The sequence below is a fragment of the Botryllus schlosseri genome, chromosome 7 (genome assembly GCF_051294905.1).
Source record: "Botryllus schlosseri isolate E-star chromosome 7, Bs_hap1, whole genome shotgun sequence".
NCBI lineage: Eukaryota > Metazoa > Chordata > Ascidiacea > Stolidobranchia > Styelidae > Botryllus > Botryllus schlosseri.
In genome coordinates, this window is record NC_137242.1 from 20,140,483 (window position 1) to 20,166,819 (window position 26,337).

The following is a 26,337-nucleotide window of genomic DNA, read 5'->3' on the forward strand; positions in this document are numbered from 1 at the left end:
GCCGAGCGGCGAGAGTGGGATCAGCTGACGTCGCGGCAATAGCGATGTGCAAACGCGCCACAGAGAAACGCTGCGCTGTTGATACTTTTTCTATGCGTTTCGGTACAAGCGAGCACACACCAGCCTTTCCTTGACTTGTAAGGGTAGAACTGGGTCCACAGAATGTATTAAGGCCTCTGCACACTGAGCTCGCGACCCGATAAAACGAGAGAATCGCGCCTGTCTGCGACTGGACCATGCAGACCGGAGTTGCCGGCAACTCGCAACATGCCGTCTGCGACAGGGTTGCGCAACTCCGCGACAAAGTTGAAAATTTTCAACTTTGTCGCGAGTTGCGAGCGACTGGTCAGCAGTTACTGATCGTTAGCTCTATGTCACCGCAATAGTTTGTCCGGGTATTGCGTGTTTTAGCATCTATAATTGTTTCCTCAATGAATTTAGACTGATTTGAGGCCATCTTAACTGGAAGAGCGCATTCTACTGTAAGCAGTACCGGTACTTGGTAATTACCAAAGGCCAACCAGCTCCGGCAGTACCGATACCGCGAAACTCTCAGTCATTGTATGTCTACAGGTGGATTTATTATATCTATACCTTGTCTGGTTCATTTTAACCTGTACAGTGTACAATGTACATTGGTTGGAAACTGGGATAAGCAGGCACATATAATCGTGGTATGTCATGGGTTCACTGATGTATATTTCAGATACCGGTACATCTCAGAACACGACGTCTGAATATCTTTTTGATGACTAGGTAGCAGCAGTGTAACTCTTGATGTTAGATTTCGTCTATTCTCCTCCTTATGAGACTTCGGTACGAATTGTAGTGGCTAATATTATAAGTCAGAAATGGACTACGCATCATTATGGAGAATGAATCAACCAGGCCTACGGATCAGTTTCCATGCTTGATACCTGAGGGCGAATCGAAGATTGAAAAGGAAAGAATCCCAGAGTTATATTTGAATATTGTTAAGACTCAATTCATTTACAATAAAATTATAATGCATTTGAATGTTGTTCTCTATCATATCGAGAAATTAATGTATGAGTGCTTGACAGTTGATGCAGTCACTGAGGCAGTGGAATACAGAAAGGCTTGGTGTTTGTAGCATAATAGGCTACAGCTAGAACTCCAGAAATTTGGATCGGCAACCGGAAATAGCGCCTTTAACTGGGTCAGATTTTGCGTTATCAGCATTGAAATATGATATTGGTTCGTTAATAGAAAAGTGTGTGCATATAAGACGTCATCTTAATCATTGACAAACCCATGTATACCCATCGAAATAATCATTTTGCGATCTATCGGGAGCTGTGCAATGTGTATCCATTGCGAGACTTCGGACAGAACGCGCAAGAGCTGTAGTTGCCGCTTGTGGGCACTGCCGGGACCAGTGTGCATTGCTTCGCGACTTACGACTCGCAACTCGCAACGCGCAACTCGCGATGTTGCGTCGCGAGGTCAGTGTGCAGAGGCCTTTAGGGCCCTACCAATTTTCGCGCAATATCCTTCAGCTGATAAAGATATGTAGGCTATGTCTAAGTAGTCTACATTGGATATGTCAGATTATTATGATATCGATTGCCTTGGCCCGCTTGTTGCGTAGGGCTCCGGAGATGCGTGGCGCTGTTGATACTTTTTCTATGCGCTTCGCTTAAAGCGAGCACACACCAGCCTTTCCTTGACTTGTAAGGGTAGAACTGGGTCCACAGAATGTATTAGGGCCCTACCAATTTTCGCGCAATATCCTTCAGCTGATAAAGATATGTAGGCTACGTCTAAGTAGTCTACATTGGATATGTCAGATTATTATGATATCGATTGCCTTAGCCCGCTTGTTGCGTAGGGCTGCAGAGTGCAGAGACACGTCGCGCTGTTGATGGCGGGTGTCGATACTTTCTATAGTCGCTTTTATGGTTAAGTGTGAGCAAGGAGCATTGGGCATGAGCAATTGAGCATACATTACAAGCTTTTATTTGAACCGTATGGGTAGGACTTGGTCCGCGAATGCAGCAGGTAAAATGTTGATTGTTGAATAAAGTTTAACAGCAGGAGTGTCGAATTATACTGGTATCGCTGTCCGGATTCAATCCGTTACTAGAAAGCTTGCGAGCCATACCTGCCAAATGATTCCAAAATGTTACCACCAAATTCATACCTTTGTTTTTCACTGGAATATATCTGATATCACTATAAACGTTGACGTTGGAATTTGGTTTAGCATTTTTCAATCACCAAATAGTTTTTTTGAATGCCGGGGACCTTTTGCGTCAAAAGTAATACAGTGGTATCACAGATATTTGAATTATATTCATTCTGTAGCCTGTATATATATTCCTAATGTAACTTACGTAAAACGGATTTGCAGTATTTTTTTCGCATCTGTGAATAACTGAATGTCCCTTGTCCATTCGGCCCAACAGAGTTTACACTTTTTCGCCTTCTCGGAATTTGGCAAGGTCACCGACGTGGTGCTTATGGGGACTAGAGTGAAAACTCAACACTGTAGTTGTATTACTACAATATGATATATTTACATTATCTAAATTTGCTGTCTTGAGTGAATCTTATTACTTGAAAGTATATTTTTCTTACTAGAAATATCTCTAACAGCTGAAGGATTGCGCGAAAATTGGTAGGGACCAAATACATTCTGTGGACCCAGTTCTACCCTTACAAGTCAAGGAAAGGCTGGTGTGTGCTCGCTTTTAGCGAAGCGCATGGAAAAAGTATCAACAGCGCCACGCATCTCTGGAGCCCTACGCAACAAGCGGGCCAAGGCAATCGATATCATAATAATCTGACATATCCAATGTAGACTACTTAGACGTAGCCTACATATCTTTATCAGCTGAAGGATATTGCGCGAAAATTGGTAGGGCCGTAATACATTCTGTGGACCCAGTCCTACCCTTACAAGTCAAGGAAAGGCTGGCGTGTGCTCGCTTGTACCGAAACGCATAGAAAAAGTATCAACAGCGCAGCGTTTCTCTGTGGCGCGGTTGCACATTGCTATTGCCGCGACGTCAGCTGATCCCACTCTCGCCGCTCGGCCGCATCCTTGCTCTTGAGCTAGTCTCTCGTTTCGCCAGACAGCATTGTTGCGTCACACTGCCAATCTACTCGACAATGAATAATTGGGGGCTGATTGTGGGGGTTCCAGGGCCGCGAGCGGAATAAAATTTATATTTTCGTAATCAGTGCAGAGTCAGCTTTCGATTGATACCCGATTCATTAAATTTAATGCTCGGCAAGCCGGTCAAAAATCACCGTCAAATTGCCTGTAGCCAAATGTAAACTGTGACGTGATACAATTTCATTGAACCGTGCGATTTGCTTGTGTCGACACCATATAGGACACTATGGTGTAATACAAGGGGGCGGGTAACTCCTTCGGTCGGCGGGCCGGAGAAAATTAAGTACTTGGCGTGTCGAATTGCTGAATCGATACATTATTCGCCCATTGATCCCCATATACGAGGGATAAATCGTATTTAATCAATGTATTTTAACGACCGCAATGTCACTGCAAAGCCATATCTCGCCGATAATAACGAAGACAATGTGGGTTTGAGAACAGCCTTGTTATACAGGCACCGCCGTGTCTGCTTCTCTCTAATCAATGAACACACCGTGCAACCCATAAATAAGATTTACAAATTACTGGGTTGCTTCGAAACTGCATTTTGGCTCGACAGTTTTATGGGGACCTACTCTTTATCATTAGGATAGAAAGCGATTTCACGACATTTCTTTAACACTACTTCTACTTGAGTACTTCAAAGCTATATTTTGTCCTTCCATTAGAAGTAAATGTAGCATGTATTGTGAATCGCTCCAGCTATTTCGATAACCTCGCCAGAACGCGTAGTTTCGTCTGGATCGTTGTGTATACACAGAGAGAGAGTGCAGTGGCGACTTGCTTCAGTCGAGTAACGGAGGATGTCGATTTCACACGCATTCCAAAGTACATCTCGTGCGAATTATGTACCAACACCCCGGCTATTCTCGGTACGACATTGGATCATTTGGCTGTACTATGGTGGGCCCCGACATAGTCGAGTACGCTTGATCTTTTTCACGATTGTTTGGGGCGCTTTTACTATTCACGTGTTTACACAGGTCCCCCGTATCCACGTGATAGCCTGCACAATGCCATCATAGCGTCATTTTTCCGATTTGGCTACGTACCCGACTTTCGTAATCTAAAACCGCATTTTGCGTTACTCGTGGTGTTTTTTGGAAATGTTGAGCTAACAAGGAGGACAAACTGACAGAAAGAGAGTACATTTAGGTGAATTGGGTGACATATCTGGGAAATGGAGGACATATGCTCCCCTGAAGGAGGCCGCATGGTAACCCTATTAAAATAGGAGGGTCGATGGGGACAACAAATGTATCGTATCGTGTTGCTATCAACCAGAAAACTAGAGTTTTGTCAAACAAGCGGATTGATGACTGACATCGACTGTGTCACGCTCGATTGATCACAGCTGATTTGCGTACAGCACACTACATCAAAATTACAAGTATTCGAATGACAAGTCATGAGATGCCGTCGGTGTGATCATCGTTCCTGTCGAAAAATTAAGCGATTTTCTCGAATACCCCACCGCCCAACGGTTGTATTGCTAGCCTATTCCCGGACTCTTTGGACCTGGATTCACAGCCCCCTGTTAGTGATCACCATGTTACAATACTAGCGTAAACAACCCTGTCAAAGGAGTCGTATGAAATATTATCGTGTGAACGTGGTGGATTAGCTTTTTCATAATAATATGAATGAAATTTACATGGATATATCCCGTTGGAGTTGTTGGCGGGTAAAGTTGTTATCGTTGTGTGATTTTGCCAATATACTCCCTGTGGTGGCAAATCTAATTACACTAATAATACCTGTACAGACAAACAGAAGTCCGCCAATGAGTCGATCCAAAGTCTCTCTGTACGTAAATGAATGTACAACGACACTCCCCTTACAGCAGAACTATTTTGTCTGGACGGGGGTGGTCACGATTCGTTTCCGGCGCGGATTTCATCAGTTTTGGTTAAACCCGGGCTGGATGCGGCCAAGTGTCTTTGAGAGTCGGATTTATGATACATTTTACCAGCCTAATACATGGAAATACCAGGCCTTTACGGGCCAGTCGGATTTTTTGGACTTTGATTTTGCAACCCTATAGTCGCAGTGGATTCCGATTTCGAAATCTCCCCCTCTACTCTACACCTCACCTCAGGCTATAGATCGCATCACGTATGATCTGTCACAATTCATTCCCATTATTGCACCACCGAGCGCGTTTCAGCCAAATAAGGTCACTGATCCCCGATGAAGCGAGCTACCCCGATTCGTTTCGTGGACAATTGAAATAACATCGTACTCGCAGTTACCGAGCGGAAAATGCAAGGCCCGAAGGCGTGACACAGCAATTCTCTGACGGTAATACTCTGCCGAGTCAATATATCCGTAGTATGATGCTGCAGATATGCTTGGAGGTGTTGGCATGTGTTGAGGATATGTTTCGATCCTCGGCACAGCAGGATGGATCACAAAACAAAATGGCGCTATGCAGTCTACGCGGCCGCATGTCATTTTCGACAGCGAGATTGATTATCGCGAAATAGGTCTTGGACAAAGCAACGATAGCAGCGCGTCGTATAATATCCGAGCTAAGTAGTTATAGTATACTATAAACCTGATCCTCGCACCGCCAACGAGCCGTAACCACAATTCTAATACCGCAACAATCCATACACAATAATACACCATACCGGGAGCTTTCGAAATACCAGTTGACGGGCTTCGATCGATTGTCGACACGTGATGATTTAAATCAGCCTGATTTAAACCAGAACCCTAAGTATGATGCAAATATGCTTGGAGGTATTGACATAGCATGTGTTGAGGATATATTTACGACACATACGTGAACACAACTGACTGTCTGTAGCGAAATTTGTCGACTTCGAGCGAAAAGTGCGTGGTGAGCTCGTGATCGATATGTGTATGTTACAGACGGGCAAAGCATTAGTTCGCCAACAGATCGATTCAAGTTGTATATCATGTACACTGTACAGCATACAAAATTAATATCTCGTGGTAAATTGAATATCATTTGCAGACACCGGGATGATTACGCTTGACCACCCGTGAAGCAGTAAAAAGAACCCATCATAAATACATTGTTTTGCTCGGGACTGTCTGTCCTTATGAATACGCTAGAACGAGGTATATGTATGGAACAGCCACATTTGTTGCTTGCACCGATTACTAGGTACGTAATACCGGGGGTTAACATGTTGATGCGAGCAAAATTGAGAATCAGCTATTTGCTCAATTACTTATTGTATTTATAATGTTAATTTATTTAAGTTAATCTATGTCGGGTCGCCTAATACACATTTCTACTACGACATTCATTCTCATTCTCGATATGACTCGAAATGGTATACATATTTATAATCGTAACAGATCGTTTCTCGTTACTGTCTGGGTCGATAACAAAGCAAAAAAGGGTTCAAGTACAACAGTACACAAGACACAGACCACAAGCGTCACTTTACATAGCCGAACGTATGGACACCTAAAACACGCACCAGGATCTCATGGATCAGAAGAAACTGTACTGACGTCACGACCGGTAATTATGACCCACCGTACACGAAATTGAATCAACCGTGGAACGACAAGTCAACCAGCTTGACGCTCTATTGTTCCCGAGCCACGAAATTGGACCACGGAATGACAGGTCAGGGCCGGCAACTATGGTCAAGCCTCGTCGTACACGACCGAAGTCAGTACCGGCAATTATTCCCATGCCCCACCGTACATGAAATCGAGTCAACCACGGGACGACAAGTCAGCCAGGGGGTTTGACGGGGAATTATTCCCAAGACACGTCACGAAATTGAACCACAAAACAATAGGTCAGGACGATATGTCGTCAGGCAACTATTACCAAGCCCCGTCGCGTATGACCGGAGTCAGCTGTAATTACATGTCCTTGACCAGAGGTCGAGCGAGGTTGTTACGAGTCCAGTATGACACAGGCCGTGGACGTCGCTTTGCCCAGTCGAGCGTATCGTCGGCGTGCATACCATTGAAATTAAAAGCCGATTCATTGTTATTCGAGGCAAAATATAATATATATCAAATATACAAGTCTCGTGTCCAGAGGCGAGGCAGAATCAGGAGTGGAAAAGTACAAGTAGAAGTACTCCAGTCTCATGTCTGAGTACAAAGGTCAATCCAGATTCTTTGTTCGTTTTCTCTCTATCGTTAATTATTCCCCCTTTTTTTATTGCCGCACAGCCAGAAGGGAATTCCCCTCGAGTATTGCTGCAAAACTGAGAATGAGCTAATTCTTACACTGTTTATTATCTTGATAATGTTTGTTTGTTCTTTATAAATCGCGAATGGGCACCTTCCGCACATTTATATAACTACTCCCGGTATTACGCACCTAGTATTCGGTGCAAGCAACAAATGTGGCTGTTCCATACCTATACCGCGTTCTAGCGTCTTAGGACAGACAGTCCCAACCAAACAATGTGATGGGTTCTTTTACTGCTTCACGTCTGGTCAAGCGTAATCGTGCCGGTGCTTGTAAATGATATACAATTTACCGCGGCATATTATTTTTGTATGCTGTACACGAGGTACAACTTGAATCGATCAGTTGGCGAACTAATGCTTTACCCGTCTGTACGATCGATCGCGAGCTCACCACGCACTTGTCGTTCGAGAGCGACTCATTTCGCTATAGACAATCAGTTGTGTTCGCGTGTACCGTAACATATCCTCAACACTTGTTATGCCAACACCTCCAAGCATATTTACAATATCATGCTAAGGAACTATTGCTTCGGCAGCCACGCACTGTCGTTCGAATTCGACTCATTTCGCTGCAGACAATCAGTTGTGCTCGTGTGTGCCGTAACATATCCTCAACACATGTTATGCCAACACCGCCGAGCATATTTGCAGCATCATACTACGGATATATTGACTCGACAGAGTGTTACTATAGAAATTAAACATGGAATTGCAACCATCAATTTTGCAGCTTCGCTCCGCTTCGCCGGGGCTGGAATGAAGAATTGTTTTGCGTAAGCGACTGTAGGATTTCTGGCAACCCAAAAGCTATCTTCCCGAGCGCAGAAATTATTGAATCTGGTCTTGATCGAAAGCTACTGTTGCACCGATTCCGAAAATATAAATTAAAATATTGATCGTGTGCTGATCCACCTAGAATATGTCCTCTAAGTCTGAAATATCGGCATTGTTTAGAACAATCGGGTAACCGCAACACAATTGCCATAACAATGACCCGTTGGGATCAGTGGGCTGACCTTATCTGGCTGAAACGCGCTCGGTGGTGCAATAATGACAATGAATTGTGGTAGATCATACGTTATGCGATCTATAGCCTGAGGTGAGGTGTAAAGTAGAGTGGGAGATTTCGAAATCGGAATCCACTGCGACTATAGGGTTGCAAAATCAAAGTCCAAAAAACCCGACTGGCCCGTAAAGTCCTGGTATTTCCATGTATTAGGCTGGTAAAATGTAACATAAATCCAACTCTCAAAGACACTTGGCCGCATCCAGTCCGGGTTTAACCAAAACTGATGAAATCTGCGCCGGGTCCGGAAACGAATCGTGACCACCCCCGTCCAGACAAAATAGTTCTGCTGTAAGGGGAGTGTCGTTGTACATTAATTTGCGTACAGCGAGACTTTGTATCGACTCATTGACGGACTTCTGTTTGTATCGCGTTTGGTTTAGAATCCCAATTCTATATAGTGCGGCCCGCGAATGGATTCAAATGTTGAATGCGGCCCGCGAGCTCAAAAGTTTGCCCACCCCTGATGTATATTGTACCACTTGAGTCGATCTGTTGGCGAACTAATGCTTTGCCCGTCTGTAACATACACATATCGATCACGAGCTCACCACGCACTTGCCGTTCGAGAGCGACTGATTTCGCTATAGACAATCAGTTCAGTGTTGCCAATTTAGCGATTTTCGCGCTAGATCTAGCGATTTTTCATCCGTTTTAGCGCTAAAAAATACGGATCTAGCGCCCAGCGATAAATCTAGCGATTTTTGAAAAGGTATTTAGCGATTATTTAGCGCTTTTTACCGAAAATAACTAATAAAGATAGGTTCTGGCCGACGACTATGGCGACTCATCTGCCACCAGAGTGCGGACTCCAATGATATGTAATGAAATTAATGATAGATTACTAACGTACGGATAGATACGCAACTCCTGGCGGTTACGCATGGGCAAACAGTGTCTCTTCTTGCTGTGTAATCTAAAAGTAGCATAATTGACAGTGCTACATCTGGCGACCTGAGCGCTGCAATTTAATATAATTGACCTTGATCGAAAGCTAGTGTCGCAGTGATTTCGAAGATACAAAATAAAATCTCGTCAGGACAATGGAACCATGCACCCCGAAACAGCCCTCGAAGTCTGAAAACCAGCATTGCTTCAATAATGGCACCGCCGCAACACAATGGACATAACAATGACCAATTTCGTCCAGCGATTGTTCTGATCAATGTCGATTTTCAGACTCTTGTGGCTACTTTGAGGTCGTTGCATTGTCTTTACAAGAATTTAATTCGTATCGTAGGAATCAGTGTGACACTGGCGTTTAAGACCAGATTCATTAAATTTCTTACTCCGGGTTGGTCCTCTACTTTTAGTGGCTGGCAAACCCGGTTCAAGTCGTGTTGTATCGGGTCAAGTCGCATGTTGCGTACAAGTGTGTCAAGTCGCATGTAGTGTTCAACTCAGTTTCGAGAAGTCAAGCGCATTTCCACGGTACATCGCATCACTATTCACGGACGCATGGAGCAAGGCACGCTTATAGAGTGAGCGGTTATGCCTGCAAACCTGGTCAGTGATCACGTATAGCGATCATTGCGCAAAGCGATCCGCTCTACCGAAACGCACTGCACGTTTTGTTCCGCTTAGAGATGAATATTACGTATTATGAACTAGAAATATGATAAGTGACTTTGGCCCCCCAGGCGAGTAAAATACAGCTGAGAAGAGTGTATTGATATTATGGTTCAATTTAACACCTTTAGCAATTAATGTAGAGATACCGCTATTTTTTAGCGCTTTTTTCTCAATATTTAGCAACATCTAGCGATTTTTGACACCAGTTTTAGCGATTTTCTTCCATCCGGAGTTGGCAACACTGAATCAGTTGTGTTCGCGTGTACCGTAACGTATCCTCAACACTTGTTATGCCAACACCAATATCATACTAAGGATATATTGCTTCGGCAGCCACGCACTGTCGTTCGAATTCGACTAATTTCGCTGCTGACAATCAGTTGTGCTCACGTGTGCCATAAAATATCCTCAACAAATGTTATGTCATATTTGCAGCATCATACTATGGACGTATTGACTCGGCGGAGTGTTACCGTGAGAGAAATGCTGTTTGACCCCCTCGTCCTAGCCTTGGGTTTACCGTTTCGAAAAATTCCACCAGAAGAAGCTGTAATCGAGTGTCACAATCAATGTCAGCCACGCTCCATCAATCTGTTGTTTTGACAAAACCAGTACGTATACGCCGGAGATGAGCATTGATTAGGATTTAGAAAAAACGTATTTGTGAAATTTTTCTGGATTAGGTTGAATTAAGTTTTGAGATTGATTTACTATATCGTACGGGCAACTACTGCCGAGACCCGTCGTGACGAAATCGGATTAATCAGTCATGGAACGACAAGTTAGGGCTAACCGCTTATATTCCTAGTTTATTCTTGAAAGCTCTATGGATTACTGGTTAGATGTATGTTGTGGGCGATTGACAACAGTTAGTTGTCGCTGTTATACAATTTACACTTTGTGTTATACATTCCTCGTTACCACCGCGAACTAGGAGGTCAATCACGACGACGGGCAACTACTCCCAATTGGCGGAATACTGTTTGATTCATCTGTATAATCAGGTTTAGCACCACAAGAAGTATATTAGTAGTTTATGATTGAATGAAATCTATCCATCAAACAACGATAACAACTATATAGATCTCGTTGGTATTACTATGAAAGCTAATCGATCACGTCCACACAATATTATTACGTAGCATTCATTTGTTGGGGTTGTTGTTGTTAGTATTGTAACATGGTGATCGGGTACTATGACCTTTACACCAGTTCTAAAAGGGTAAGGAATTGGTTAGTGTTACAGCTGTCTGACGGTGGGGTATTCGACAAAATTACTATGTTTTACTACGGAAGCTATGATCACACGGACGGGCTCTCATCACTTATCGTACGAATGCCTGTAATCTCGGTGTGATGCACACGAATCAGCTGTGATCAGTCGAGTGTGACACGATCGAAGTCACTATTTACTGTTTGAAATAACTCGTATATTCCGTTCAAGAAATTTCCCTCATTTGTCCAAATATCCTCCTTTTTGTCAAATTGTCTTCCTTTTTTTTATCTTAAAATATCCAAAAAGACTACGAATGGCACTAAATGATGACCTAGTTTACGAGAGATGGGTATTTCGGGAGTCAAGTCAGGGTACAAATTGAGCTTTTTTAGTCAACACCATGAAATTTGATGTATAAACATACAAATCATTCGTCCGCTATAGTAACTTTTTGCAGCTCGTGAAAAGTGTCCTCCTTTCGGGGCTTATGTTAACCCTATATTTTACCAGCTTTTAGTCTCGGATTTGAACATCGAAGTTTGCACATAATTTCACATTACATCCCCTATGACAAGCATAGGCTATTACGGTTATGGGACCTGTGCTCTCAAACATGTATTGATGAATAGCGAAAGCGACCACAAGCTATCATTACATGAAAAAAAACGAGCTCACTAGCCGGTCCATGTTGGGATGTACACACCAATGGCCATGTCCATGATCTGAAGTTTGCACATAATTTCACATTGCATTCCCATGACCTAGCACAGACTATTACGTGGGTATGGGGCTGTGCTTTTCAAACATGTATCGATGAATACCGAAAGCGACTCAAGCTACCATTACACGAAAAATCGAGCACACTCCTTCCTCCCTGTCGGGGTATACCCTCCTTCGTTTCGTACAGACAAATGTTTCCATGTTGCAGCGAGAATAGCGGGGAGGGTGGTAGATCATTATCACAATAAGTACCTTGGGATGAGTGTGAAATCGACATCGTCCGTTAAGCGACTGAAGCAAGTCGCCACTACAATCACTCTCTGCGTAGTGCGTAAACGCAGCGTACAAAGCGCTGCTGGGTATACGAAACTACGGATTCTAGCCAAAGCGAGGTTATCGAGATAGCTGTAGCGATTCACAGCACATGCTAAATCTCCTTGAAATGGGAGTACAAAATGTATCGCTTTGAAATACTCAAGTAGAAGTAGTTGTTAAAGAGTAATTCGCACCGTAAAATTGCAACTGTTTTGGAGTGCAAATGTCACACAATAGACACTTACGTGACCTTTGACACGAACCAATCAGGTTGCAGCAGGATGTAAACAAAGAACAAGCCCGGGCAATCTGCGCCGGGTCCGGAAACGAATCGTGACCACCCCCGTCCAGACAAAATAGTTCTGCGCCGGGTCCGGAAACGAATCGTGACCACCCCCGTCCAGACAAAATAGTTCTGCTGTAAGGGGAGTGTCGTTGTACATTAATTTGCGTACAGCGAGACTTTGTATCGACTCATTGACGGACTTCTGTTTGTATCGCGTTTGGTTTAGAATCCCAATTCTATATAGTGCGGCCCGCGAATGGATTCAAATGTTGAATGCGGCCCGCGAGCTCAAAAGTTTGCCCACCCCTGATGTATATTGTACCACTTGAGTCGATCTGTTGGCGAACTAATGCTTTGCCCGTCTGTAACATACACATATCGATCACGAGCTCACCACGCACTTGCCGTTCGAGAGCGACTGATTTCGCTATAGACAATCCGTTCAGTGTTGCCAATTTAGCGATTTTCGCGCTAGATCTAGCGATTTTTCATCCGTTTTAGCGCTAAAAAATACGGATCTAGCGCCCAGCGATAAATCTAGCGATTTTTGAAAAGGTATTTAGCGATTATTTAGCGCTTTTTACCGAAAATAACTAATAAAGATAGGTTCTGGCCGACGACTATGGCGACTCATCTGCCACCAGAGTGCGGACTCCAATGATATGTAATGAAATTAATGATAGATTACTAACGTACGGATAGATACGCAACTCCTGGCGGTTACGCATGGGCAAACAGTGTCTCTTCTTGCTGTGTAATCTAAAAGTAGCATAATTGACAGTGCTACATCTGGCGACCTGAGCGCTGCAATTTAATATAATTGACCTTGATCGAAAGCTAGTGTCGCAGTGATTTCGAAGATACAAAATAAAATCTCGTCAGGACAATGGAACCATGCACCCCGAAACAGCCCTCGAAGTCTGAAAACCAGCATTGCTTCAATAATGGCACCGCCGCAACACAATGGACATAACAATGACCAATTTCGTCCAGCGATTGTTCTGATCAATGTCGATTTTCAGACTCTTGTGGCTACTTTGAGGTCGTTGCATTGTCTTTACAAGAATTTAATTCGTATCGTAGGAATCAGTGTGACACTGGCGTTTAAGACCAGATTCATTAAATTTCTTACTCCGGGTTGGTCCTCTACTTTTAGTGGCTGGCAAACCCGGTTCAAGTCGTGTTGTATCGGGTCAAGTCGCATGTTGCGTACAAGTGTGTCAAGTCGCATGTAGTGTTCAACTCAGTTTCGAGAAGTCAAGCGCATTTCCACGGTACATCGCATCACTATTCACGGACGCATGGAGCAAGGCACGCTTATAGAGTGAGCGGTTATGCCTGCAAACCTGGTCAGTGATCACGTATAGCGATCATTGCGCAAAGCGATCCGCTCTACCGAAACGCACTGCACGTTTTGTTCCGCTTAGAGATGAATATTACGTATTATGAACTAGAAATATGATAAGTGACTTTGGCCCCCCAGGCGAGTAAAATACAGCTGAGAAGAGTGTATTGATATTATGGTTCAATTTAACACCTTTAGCAATTAATGTAGAGATACCGCTATTTTTTAGCGCTTTTTTCTCAATATTTAGCAACATCTAGCGATTTTTGACACCAGTTTTAGCGATTTTCTTCCATCCGGAGTTGGCAACACTGAATCAGTTGTGTTCGCGTGTACCGTAACGTATCCTCAACACTTGTTATGCCAACACCAATATCATACTAAGGATATATTGCTTCGGCAGCCACGCACTGTCGTTCGAATTCGACTAATTTCGCTGCTGACAATCAGTTGTGCTCACGTGTGCCATAAAATATCCTCAACAAATGTTATGTCATATTTGCAGCATCATACTATGGACGTATTGACTCGGCGGAGTGTTACCGTGAGAGAAATGCTGTTTGACCCCCTCGTCCTAGCCTTGGGTTTACCGTTTCGAAAAATTCCACCAGAAGAAGCTGTAATCGAGTGTCACAATCAATGTCAGCCACGCTCCATCAATCTGTTGTTTTGACAAAACCAGTACGTATACGCCGGAGATGAGCATTGATTAGGATTTAGAAAAAACGTATTTGTGAAATTTTTCTGGATTAGGTTGAATTAAGTTTTGAGATTGATTTACTATATCGTACGGGCAACTACTGCCGAGACCCGTCGTGACGAAATCGGATTAATCAGTCATGGAACGACAAGTTAGGGCTAACCGCTTATATTCCTAGTTTATTCTTGAAAGCTCTATGGATTACTGGTTAGATGTATGTTGTGGGCGATTGACAACAGTTAGTTGTCGCTGTTATACAATTTACACTTTGTGTTATACATTCCTCGTTACCACCGCGAACTAGGAGGTCAATCACGACGACGGGCAACTACTCCCAATTGGCGGAATACTGTTTGATTCATCTGTATAATCAGGTTTAGCACCACAAGAAGTATATTAGTAGTTTATGATTGAATGAAATCTATCCATCAAACAACGATAACAACTATATAGATCTCGTTGGTATTACTATGAAAGCTAATCGATCACGTCCACACAATATTATTACGTAGCATTCATTTGTTGGGGTTGTTGTTGTTAGTATTGTAACATGGTGATCGGGTACTATGACCTTTACACCAGTTCTAAAAGGGTAAGGAATTGGTTAGTGTTACAGCTGTCTGACGGTGGGGTATTCGACAAAATTACTATGTTTTACTACGGAAGCTATGATCACACGGACGGGCTCTCATCACTTATCGTACGAATGCCTGTAATCTCGGTGTGATGCACACGAATCAGCTGTGATCAGTCGAGTGTGACACGATCGAAGTCACTATTTACTGTTTGAAATAACTCGTATATTCCGTTCAAGAAATTTCCCTCATTTGTCCAAATATCCTCCTTTTTGTCAAATTGTCTTCCTTTTTTTTATCTTAAAATATCCAAAAAGACTACGAATGGCACTAAATGATGACCTAGTTTACGAGAGATGGGTATTTCGGGAGTCAAGTCAGGGTACAAATTGAGCTTTTTTAGTCAACACCATGAAATTTGATGTATAAACATACAAATCATTCGTCCGCTATAGTAACTTTTTGCAGCTCGTGAAAAGTGTCCTCCTTTCGGGGCTTATGTTAACCCTATATTTTACCAGCTTTTAGTCTCGGATTTGAACATCGAAGTTTGCACATAATTTCACATTACATCCCCTATGACAAGCATAGGCTATTACGGTTATGGGACCTGTGCTCTCAAACATGTATTGATGAATAGCGAAAGCGACCACAAGCTATCATTACATGAAAAAAAACGAGCTCACTAGCCGGTCCATGTTGGGATGTACACACCAATGGCCATGTCCATGATCTGAAGTTTGCACATAATTTCACATTGCATTCCCATGACCTAGCACAGACTATTACGTGGGTATGGGGCTGTGCTTTTCAAACATGTATCGATGAATACCGAAAGCGACTCAAGCTACCATTACACGAAAAATCGAGCACACTCCTTCCTCCCTGTCGGGGTATACCCTCCTTCGTTTCGTACAGACAAATGTTTCCATGTTGCAGCGAGAATAGCGGGGAGGGTGGTAGATCATTATCACAATAAGTACCTTGGGATGAGTGTGAAATCGACATCGTCCGTTAAGCGACTGAAGCAAGTCGCCACTACAATCACTCTCTGCGTAGTGCGTAAACGCAGCGTACAAAGCGCTGCTGGGTATACGAAACTACGGATTCTAGCCAAAGCGAGGTTATCGAGATAGCTGTAGCGATTCACAGCACATGCTAAATCTCCTTGAAATGGGAGTACAAAATGTATCGCTTTGAAATACTCAAGTAGAAGTAGTTGTTAAAGAGTAATTCGCACCGTAAAATTGCAACTGTTTTGGAGTGCAAATGTCACACAATAGACACTTACGTGACCTTTGACACGAACCAATCAGGTTGCAGCAGGATGTAAACAAAGAACAAGCCCGGGCAAGCTTACTATGAGCTCTTATGGAAAAAGGTTGAAAAATGAAGGTTTTAAGCAAGATTACGTTGAATTGGGGATGACTGGCCTTAATGAATAGTAATAGCGTAGAGCTAGTATGTGGTTGCAGCTTTTAATCTAGGTTGAACATGAATGGTGGCAAGTACTAGGCTTACCATACGTCCTCTTTTAAGAGGATTTGTCCTCTTTTTTGACTTTTTTGAAAGTGTCCTCGGAGGACGCCCTTTTGTCCTCTTTTTTGAGATTTTGTCCTCTTTTTTGAAAATCAATCTAGGTCAGATTTAGAGGAAATTGCGAGTGATATGCCGCAAATTAGCGCAGAAGTGAAGCTCCGGCGGGTATTTCGGAGGGAAAAGCGGTGATTTCAGCTCTGAGCGAAATGAAGACCTTTTTTTTTAGTCATCCACCTGGCAATGTAGAGTAAAAAACGTTATTTTGAGATCTGAGCGGAAGTGAAGACCTTTTTTTTTTTTTAGTCAACCGACCGCAAAGTGGGAAAAATTCACCGGTTTTTGAGAATTCTACTCCGGTTTTGTATCTTGCAAATTTCTGAAAAAGTGTCCTATTTTTGCATTTTCAAAATATGGTAAGCCTACAAGTACGCACCAGCGTGCTGTGTCCAAATGCACGGGTTTTTGACAACTTTTCTGATTAAGCGACGATTGTTGTATACTATACTATAGGATTGTGGTAATGCATATTTTGACGATTTCATAGGCTCCAGGTCTCGAGCAAAATTTTCAAGCATATCTCATGTTCAGAAATATATATACTATAAAATATAGCTGCTGCCACACATCACAATTTTTGTGTATTGATTATGAAACTTGAAAGCTATGGAGATTCTATCGAATTTATGGATTTGAGTGGAACAGCATCTTCTTCTAACACCGCGGAGAAAGCTACGAAGTATTTCATGGAGCGCTATGCACACGATTTAGGGATAAAGATTGAGGAGACAATCCACTCTTTTTAGAAGCAATATTCTAGTGAACAGCCAATGTTATGGCAACTTGTGGAAAAGTGAGATAACACACTCAATGGAAATACACGTTCTCGGAAAATCCATTATTGATTCGTCTTGCACTTGTAAGACAGGGTAAGTAAGGAAAAAGACATTTTTTCAGAGACTCCTTCAATAGATATTTTAACCATGATTTATTTTCATATTAGGTTCTGATATATGCTCTCATGCATATGCATGCATTGATAAGACAATCCAGCACCTGAAGCTAAAAGGACTACATTGTGATTTGCATCAGCATCAGTGAGCTCCATCGTGATTGACAAGCAATCTCTCCACCGTACTCGCAACCGATCAACTCCTGCCTCAAGGTAGATTTTGGTGTATCTGGTGTCTTCAGTTTTATAACATTCCATCAAACACAAATAATCCTATAACATTTTCATCTGGAGAATTGTTCATTCAACAAATTGGGCATCTAAATGAGCTTCAATAATGCACACCACTGGAATATCTAGACCAGACATGGGGTAATCGCGATTAGTAATCGTAATCGATTACGACGATTACAGCATTTTCAAGTAATCGTAATCGCAATCGATTACATTCGAGAAAATTCCAAAGTAATCGTAATCGTAATCGACTACTTCCCATATTTAATCGATTTCTTTGTGAGAGAGCGATTACTTTATAGTTTATATTTGTACAAGACTATGACATAAACTGAACTTCCGTGAACAAGGAAGAGGTAGGCTATTATACCAGTTAGCGATAGCACAAACGTCAGATTTTCAAACGCCACTGCTCATTATTACGTCAGAAGTGGCCTATAGCTTTGCTCGTCATTGCGTAAGAAGTATCCAGCCAGCTGTCCGCACATAGTGAATAGATATTCGATGTACATTAGTGTGATTGTAAGAACACTCACCGTGCTGCATATCAGGTTATCAATACATTCCAGACGCCACTACCTCGCAGCAGGACAATTAATCACCACTTTGCCTAGTTTAAAATAGTAACTTTTGTATTGATGTTTGGTTTTGCTTAGTTAAACGCAGTTTGACCGTTGCTGTTGGCGAGCAGTAGGCCTATGTAGTACGAACGTAGGCCTACACCGGACAAAGTTTTGAAATTTTGTAGCCTACTCGTCAAATAAAACATTACGGTTTCCATGACGAAGCATTAAAAATCAATAGCTGTTGATATATATCATAACCGAGCCGTTTCTCGTAATTCCCGCTTGCATTACATTATTTGTATTAAGTTGAAGGCAAAATTTTATGTTCACTTTCTCTTATTCTCATATGATTCTGCTTGAAACGGGCGCGAATCGTTAATTCACAATTCTTTACTCAACATTTGGACCTGCCGCCATAGCCATCAGCTTAGCGTGGCTTGTTAGCGTGGCTTGTAGCTAGAATCAGGACAAAAGCAGCAAATCGTCCCCCACTCCAAACGTTGGTCTTTGGCCCCCATAGGGTAGTTAATTTTCAAGTTGAAGATTTAATTTCGTCAATAATATTGGTATTTGCGTTGTATTATTATTCATTTTTAATCCTCTCTCAGCCCCCGAAGGTCAGATTTACCTGAAGTACTGGGAGCACGTAATTCATAATTATAACATCTGGTATCTTGTAATATTTACTTTAGGGTATGTTGTTCATTCGTGACCTCCGGTCTGTTATATAATCAAAAGATATTATTGTGGCCAAAACGTAATAGACTATAAGAAATACTTGCGTGAGACGCAAACACAAATTGCCATGTCTTTGATGCTCTGTGGGCGCCCGGGTGGCATTTGCATTGTGGGCTCAGATTGGAAGGACCGGACTACTAGTCACGCCCACCCAGCGCGGCTATTGACAATGGACACATGCCCCAAGTTTCGGCCAATGTCTTTCATTAGTATCACACTTCGTGGATTCGCATGTTGGCTGAAACTGCATATGTCTTTTGTTGTGTTTGTTTGTTTTGTGATATTCATGGTGTTTCTCGACTACTATGGTCATTTATACCAGGCCGATATTCTTCATTATTTTCCGTTACTGCCGACTTATAGCACGGCCCACCTCTAGGCTTTTAGTAAGACACCGCTTGCGGATGAGGTGGCGAGGAGGGGCCTAGGTGTCGGAATTGTGAAGTCGACCTCGGTCGGACTCGAACCCGCACCCATTGGTGTTGCAGCCGCGGACTGTCTTTTGGTGTGTCGTGGCGCGGTATCGACTGACACCTAAATGCCTGTTACTATAAATTATTTATGCTTTTTTTCTTGAGGAGACGTAGGCTATGTATTTCAAAATCAAGCAATCTAGAGACATTTAAATCGCGATGTTCGTAGACAATTTTCAAGTTCATGAAATCTCTCGAAATTAGTCTATAATTTGTGTTGGTTTACGAAATACTACTGAGTCCCCTTTGAGCTCGATCCCCACCCTATTAGGAAATTTGGGGTTCGGCAGTTGTGGACCTGGCAAGAATGCAAATCGTTGGGTGCGATAAATCGTCCAATATAAAATGGGCAATGGATACTTTATGACGTAACAAGAAAATGTCGCATCTTTTTTGAAGAAAGTTGTTCTCATTAGGCCTTTTCAGCGCAATCCATATATTGTCTTTCAATATAATTTCTAAGATGCAAAATAAATGTAATCGTGAGTAATCGTGATTACTTTTCCAATGTAATCGTAATCGTAATCGACTACTTCCTGATTTTGCGGTAATCATAATCGTAATCGTAATCGCGTCATTCAGAAGTAATCGTAATCGCAATCGATTACATTCACGAAGTAATCACCCCATGTCTGATCTAGACATGCACTGTTGGTACAGACTGACCATGGCACCGCGCAATTACGATCCGTAGCATGCTATTAGGCATTACGATATTGACAATGGAACTGAATTTGCACAATTGCCGAATATGTTGCGTCATTCATTTTTAATTTTCAATCTTGAATTAGAGTATGCAATTAGTCCATATATATTTGGTTAGTTGTGATACACAATGCTGCATAGTATGACACCAGACAAAATTTTATACTCCTTGATTCTTCCGATCAGCTGTTCAATATGAATACGTTCTCTCGCCATCTTTCTTGTTGTGGAACAGTCTGGCTCAGGCATTTGAAGGTGTATAAATCACGTGCAGGAATATTTAAATCTAGATTCAATTTCTTGATTTCAGACTCAATGGTGAATCCCTTTTCTGCCATGATAGCATTGTCTGGCTCACCATAGCTGAACTCCGTCATTTTCTTACATTTCTTGTCGAATCCACATATTTAACTAATATTTCGATCTTAAATGCTCCCTGTAAATAGTTCCTGCACAAAAGTAAGTGTACCACAATCCATCAATCCTTTCAAAGTTGTATGTGATTTATTGACAGTCAATAATCATTCTAGATTTGAGAAATCATGAATGAATGCAAATGGTGCATTTTTAAGAACCACATATCTACATGGCCAAATCGCGATTTAATGAAGCAGTTACATATGGCTGACCCAATGGTTAAATACTATGCTTACAGCAATACTATAAATTTGACGTCAGTAGGATAAGTCGGGCAATTCAGAAAGAATTTAATGTAGTCTAGCATAAAATTTCAGCTTCTCCGCATCTTTTGACATTATGATGCTCCTCTGAGAACTGAACTTCACTAGCAATAATTGTCCGCCAATTTGTAATTTTCCTGGACGAGTTTACTGTTTTGTGCTTCTATACTTCTTCCAGAAATTTGATTTTCTTGCGTTTTATCCATCGACTTCCTCTTTCTGCAGCTTCATAAAAGATATCCATCAAGCCTGCACAAAATATATAATATGTTTATTTTACAGAACAATACTGCTGTGCAGGCACCTATCAAGGCGTACTCGTCCGACTCGTACAACGTATCACCGCTACCAATTTCAACTATTCGTCTCATTATTGAATATATTGTTTTCAACAATTTCAATACACACCATCAAGCAATTACACACCATCAAGCAACAAAACTGGAGTGGAATAAAACGAGACACACACCAAGTCGATTGTGGCATCAAGTGTGACTGCATTTCAGATTGGACTCATTTTGAAACACAGAATTGTTTCATCTAGATCAGTGGTTCCCAACCTTTTTGACCTATCGCCCCCTTTTCAAGGTCAATACCGATCATCGCCCCCCCCAAATTTTGTGTACCGAAAATTGGGCATACAAACCTGTAATCACCGGCGGGTTGACTAAAAAAAAGGGTCAAATTTTCGGCTCGATGTCTAATTTGACACACTTTTGTAACTAAATTTCCGTGGGTTGACTAAAAAAATAATAATAAAAAAAAAATGTCAGCCGTTTTGACGCGTCATCGCCCCCTTCGCTATTTTCGCCCCCTTTGTCCATTTTCGCCCCCTTCGTTATTTTCGCCCCCCTAGACCGCCAAATCGCCCATGTTGGGAACCACTGATCTAGATTCTAGATTATGTCACGATTCAATATTTTTGGTACAATAATAGATATGTCATTTTCTTAATAAAATGAGAATTCAGATGACTACAAGGAAGTCTACATGCCTTTATCCAGATTTTACATTCTTCCATGCATGTCATTGGCTCTGGGAAAGGTAAAAGCGCACACCAGGAACGGTCTGGGTAGCCATCTCCATGTTACGGAGGCTATTAGCACAGTATTTATCCTGATAGATACAATACACGAGCTAGAACAAAAAATGACGATTTCAGCCGGGAGCAGATCATGTTGCCTAACATATATCATATTAATATGATCATTGAATATGCAGACAAGTGTTCAGTGTAACAGTAATTTGCTAGATAATGATACAGACTGTAGACTACTATATACAAATGTCGATTCCATAAATAGAACGCATATAACGCCACATAATGGATACCACACATATCCTGACTCAATATTCCTCTAATACAGCGGTTCTCAACCTTTTTTGACACGCGCCCCCCTTGGAGATGGTCAAAAAACTCGCGCCCCCTGACCCCCCTTGCATTCATCGTCATGTCAAAAAGAGCACATCATCTAATACAGAGGTGGGCAACGTTTTTAATAATCATGCCCGCATTTCGATTGCTTATGTAGCGTAAGGCCGCATTCCAGGGCATAGCCGCAATGAACGAGCTGGACGCAAAATTCCTACGGTAAACTGTCCATATCCATTCCCAGTGAACTCCGGACTATTCTACTTTTCACAATGGCCAATTGTACGCACCGAAATCGCGATGTTATGAATAGTTGCCGGGATGTGCATATTGTCGCGCGGAGCGCGAAAATTTTGCAGGGCCGCGAACGAATTGCTATTTCTTGCCAATTCCCATTCCGGCTCAGATTAAGAAGGGCGCTACTGCATTAAAATAGAAAAATGAAGTCTTGTTGAATTGCGCGGAGGGCGAAGAAAATTTCAAGATTAATTAAAATCTCTCGAAAATGCGGGAGTGAATTCGTAATTGCAATTTGCATGTCTACGGCCGCCAACACATACTAATTGAATTAGGCGTCGACGGCCGCTCAAATTCCCTTCTACGGCTGCAGGCTGCGCACCCCTGATCTAATAGTATACATAAGGTATATCTTACGCAAATTTTGAATCTGCATTCCAGTTGTTGAGTCTTTTACATTGCTGACAAATTTCTTCAAATTTGTTTGAAAATAACAAAAAACATTGAACAAGACATCCAATTAACTTCAATGTAGGTCATCCTGAGACTAATCCTGATGCTGCTAGTGAGTACAGAGAGCAAGGCGTCGTTCTGTCCTGTCAGGCTAAATTTGATCAGTTTTCGAAATGAATTAATTGTGTTGATTTATAGCCTAATTGAGGGCGAAACCGGGTAACCTATGTTGCATCTAAGTCTGTCTTAGGCAGTGCAGTTCGCAAGCTACTAACAAGAGCTGCCCAGCGCAACAAGCTTTAGGCTACTGTCAAAGCTATGAAGCAATGAATGACTTACACGTGAGAATTGCTCTCTATATCTCCAAAGAATTTTAAAAATTTGCTCAGATGAAGTTGAAATCAGACTATACTCAGTTGAGCGCTGTTGCTAGAGTTTGTATTTTGCAAGCTTTCTTGAATATGGAATAAATTTCATCTTCATTAATCGTCTTCTCATAATGGATGTGAAACACATGTTCAGACACGTACAATTTATACTGACTTTGTGAATTTCTCGCGCCCCCCCCTATACTGACTTCGTCAATTTTTCGCGCCCCCCCTGAGAGCCTCCCGCGCCCCCCAAGGGGGGCGCGCCCCCCAGGTTGAGAACCCCTGCTCTAATACATTCTATTCGCTACGACAATCCTATAGTATACGACTAAGGATAATACAGCAATAGTTGCTTCATCCGAAAAGTTGTCAGAAATTCATTCATTTGGACATACCATGCTGATGCGTGCTTGCCATCATTCATGCTTATTGTAGGTTATAACACTGCATATACATACTACCTCTACGTTATTACCATTCACCAAACCCAGCTATTCCCAATTCAATGTAATCTTGCTAAAACCCTATATTTTGCAACTCTTTTCCATAAGAGCTCATAGTAAGCTTGCCCGGGCTTGTTCTTTGTTTACATCCTACTGCAACCTGATTGGTTCGTGTCAAAGGTCACGTAAGTGTCTATTGCTATATTGACCACTCGCTTATGTGTAGAAAGCAGAAATTGACCCCTGGGTTGTACGATCTCGTGGCCTTGACAAACGTTCTATAGTTCAAAAGTCACTGTCATGTTGGGCTTTGATTGCTGTTGTACTCTTGTTAGCGTCGATATTTATTGGTACGTGTTTTCATGGTCTAATGTTGGTTATTATAGAGTGTTTTCGTAAAAGGTGGGGAGCCACTGATTTAGGCATTGATGGGTTCAACCAAATACACGTGTAACACATCCTATTCCTGGGCCGTAACCGATCCTTTACCACACCTTCTATACGAGAAACGTCCTTTTTATCCAGAGGTAAGCCGACGACATACGGGAAATGCAGGCGCTGACGTGCTATTTTGTTATTCTCTCCGCGTAGCATGAAAGAAGGTATTGAGGTACCCTCCCAAGGTCACTGCGAGCGTAAGTTAAGTCAATCTCTGTGTATGTAGTGTTAATGTCGCACCGTCGCAATAATGATCACTTATGTGTAGAAAGCAGAAATTGACGACTCGATTACTTGTACGAGCTTGTAGCTTTGGTAAGCTTGCTGAAGCGGAAAGCCACTCAAGTTGGACATTAAATTGATTGGTGTTCGTTCTCTTGTTAGCGTTGATAGTCGTTGGTACGTGCTTTCGTGCTTTAAAATTTTCAACGAATTTTAAAGATAAATAAAGAAACAGCTGATTCACACTTTTGCAAGCAATACTTCCGGGTATCCCGCTGTGCGGTAATGAAAAGAGGTGATTTAGGTCATAGCGAAATAGAATAAACTGCAAAAAATGGGGTTGATAAATTTTGTAAAGTACCATAAGACATACTCAACATCAACTAATGAATTAGATATGATGTCTTGATGTCATGTGACTATAAAATCGGTTACACATTGTAACACATCGGTATCAGACAATAACTTACACAAGCTTAAATGTGTGTTAATTTGCTTTGTAATGTGTGTTAGTGGGCATGGGGATGATTATTTCATCAATTGAATCGATTGAGATTACGATTACTGCTGAATCATCCGACTATAATTACGGTTACAGAAAAATCCCACAAGTAGTCGAAACGTAATCACCAAGGTGCTAATTTGTTATCTCTCGCCCGTCATATGTCACCTGGTATAGGCATTGATACAGTGCAGTATTGAATGCGATCCTAATAAGAATTGATACTATGCAGTGTTGACCGTGATACGAGAGGACCCCTGCTGTATGCTAATGTGTCTTTTTACAAAAGTTATCACTCGTAACCCCCACAGTGTGCGAGTTATCAACAAATCGCAGACACACTACTTCGCATAGGGGAGAATAATAACCCTCCACTCGGCTTAGTTTCAAATAGTAAAGCAATTATTGACGTTTCTTGTGTGTTAAACACATTTGGAACGCTGCTCTTTGGCCAGTAGTACGAACTGCGGACATCTATTTGAAGTTTTACACTCATCAAATAATACATGACAAATTTCCACATCAAAGCAATAAAATCATCGGGTAACAAAATAAATCATGACCGAGCCTGGTGGTAACGACAGCTCGCGGACTTGTACGAATTATCTAACTAATTGGTTGAGGGTCAGCCATCTGCGGTTTTATGTAGTTATAGTTGCGGAGTTAAAAAAGTCAGTTGTTCGAGTTCTAGTTGCGCATTCTAGAACTGATTTCGCTGTGAAACTCGAACTGTAGAATAAAACATGTGTCGCGGTTTGACGTAAATCATGATACCGATGTTCTGTTATGTGATGTGCTTGCGGCCGTTGTTAGCTCACAGTCAGCGATACTAACAGTGGCTTAGGAAGGGTTTCAACCACTTCAAATTCAAAGACCTATCCTTTCAAAATACCGATTCTATGTCTAATACTTCTTAGCTCATTTCCAAATCATCATTAATTCGTATTATCTGAAATCATAGTCAGTTGTACAGTCTAGTTTATATTGCTACTTCATTTATGTACCCTCTTCATTACTACACACTAGGTGGCGGAAACGAGTAAAAATATTTATTTAAACGTATAGCACGCAGTGGGGGTACTTATCGATCGCGTTGAACACTGTATTGTCGGGTACCACAGCCCAATGTCTACCTACCCTGTCATGTGACGTCGAAATAATAACGAAATGGCACGTTAGTGCTGCGTCTTCACAGATCATCTTGCTACGTATGAGTAAAAGCTGCGTTTACCATATAGAAGGTGTGGTAAAAGATCGGTTTCGGCCCGGGGTAGGATG

At 42.0% G+C, this 26,337-nt stretch overlaps 2 long non-coding RNA genes across 2 annotated transcripts in view; both read right to left on the reverse strand.

Annotated features, from left to right (window-relative positions):
* Window positions 1-26,337, reverse strand: part of LOC145442999 (uncharacterized) — a 445,110-nt gene that overhangs the window by 238,001 nt on the left and 180,772 nt on the right. The gene's annotated exons all lie outside the window — the stretch shown is intronic.
* Window positions 20,827-22,218, reverse strand: LOC145442982 (uncharacterized). The gene is made up of 2 exons (XR_013916235.1): window positions 22,016-22,218; window positions 20,827-21,270 (listed from the first exon to the last, which is right to left on the reverse strand). It is a non-coding gene; the product is annotated as an uncharacterized LOC145442982 (long non-coding RNA).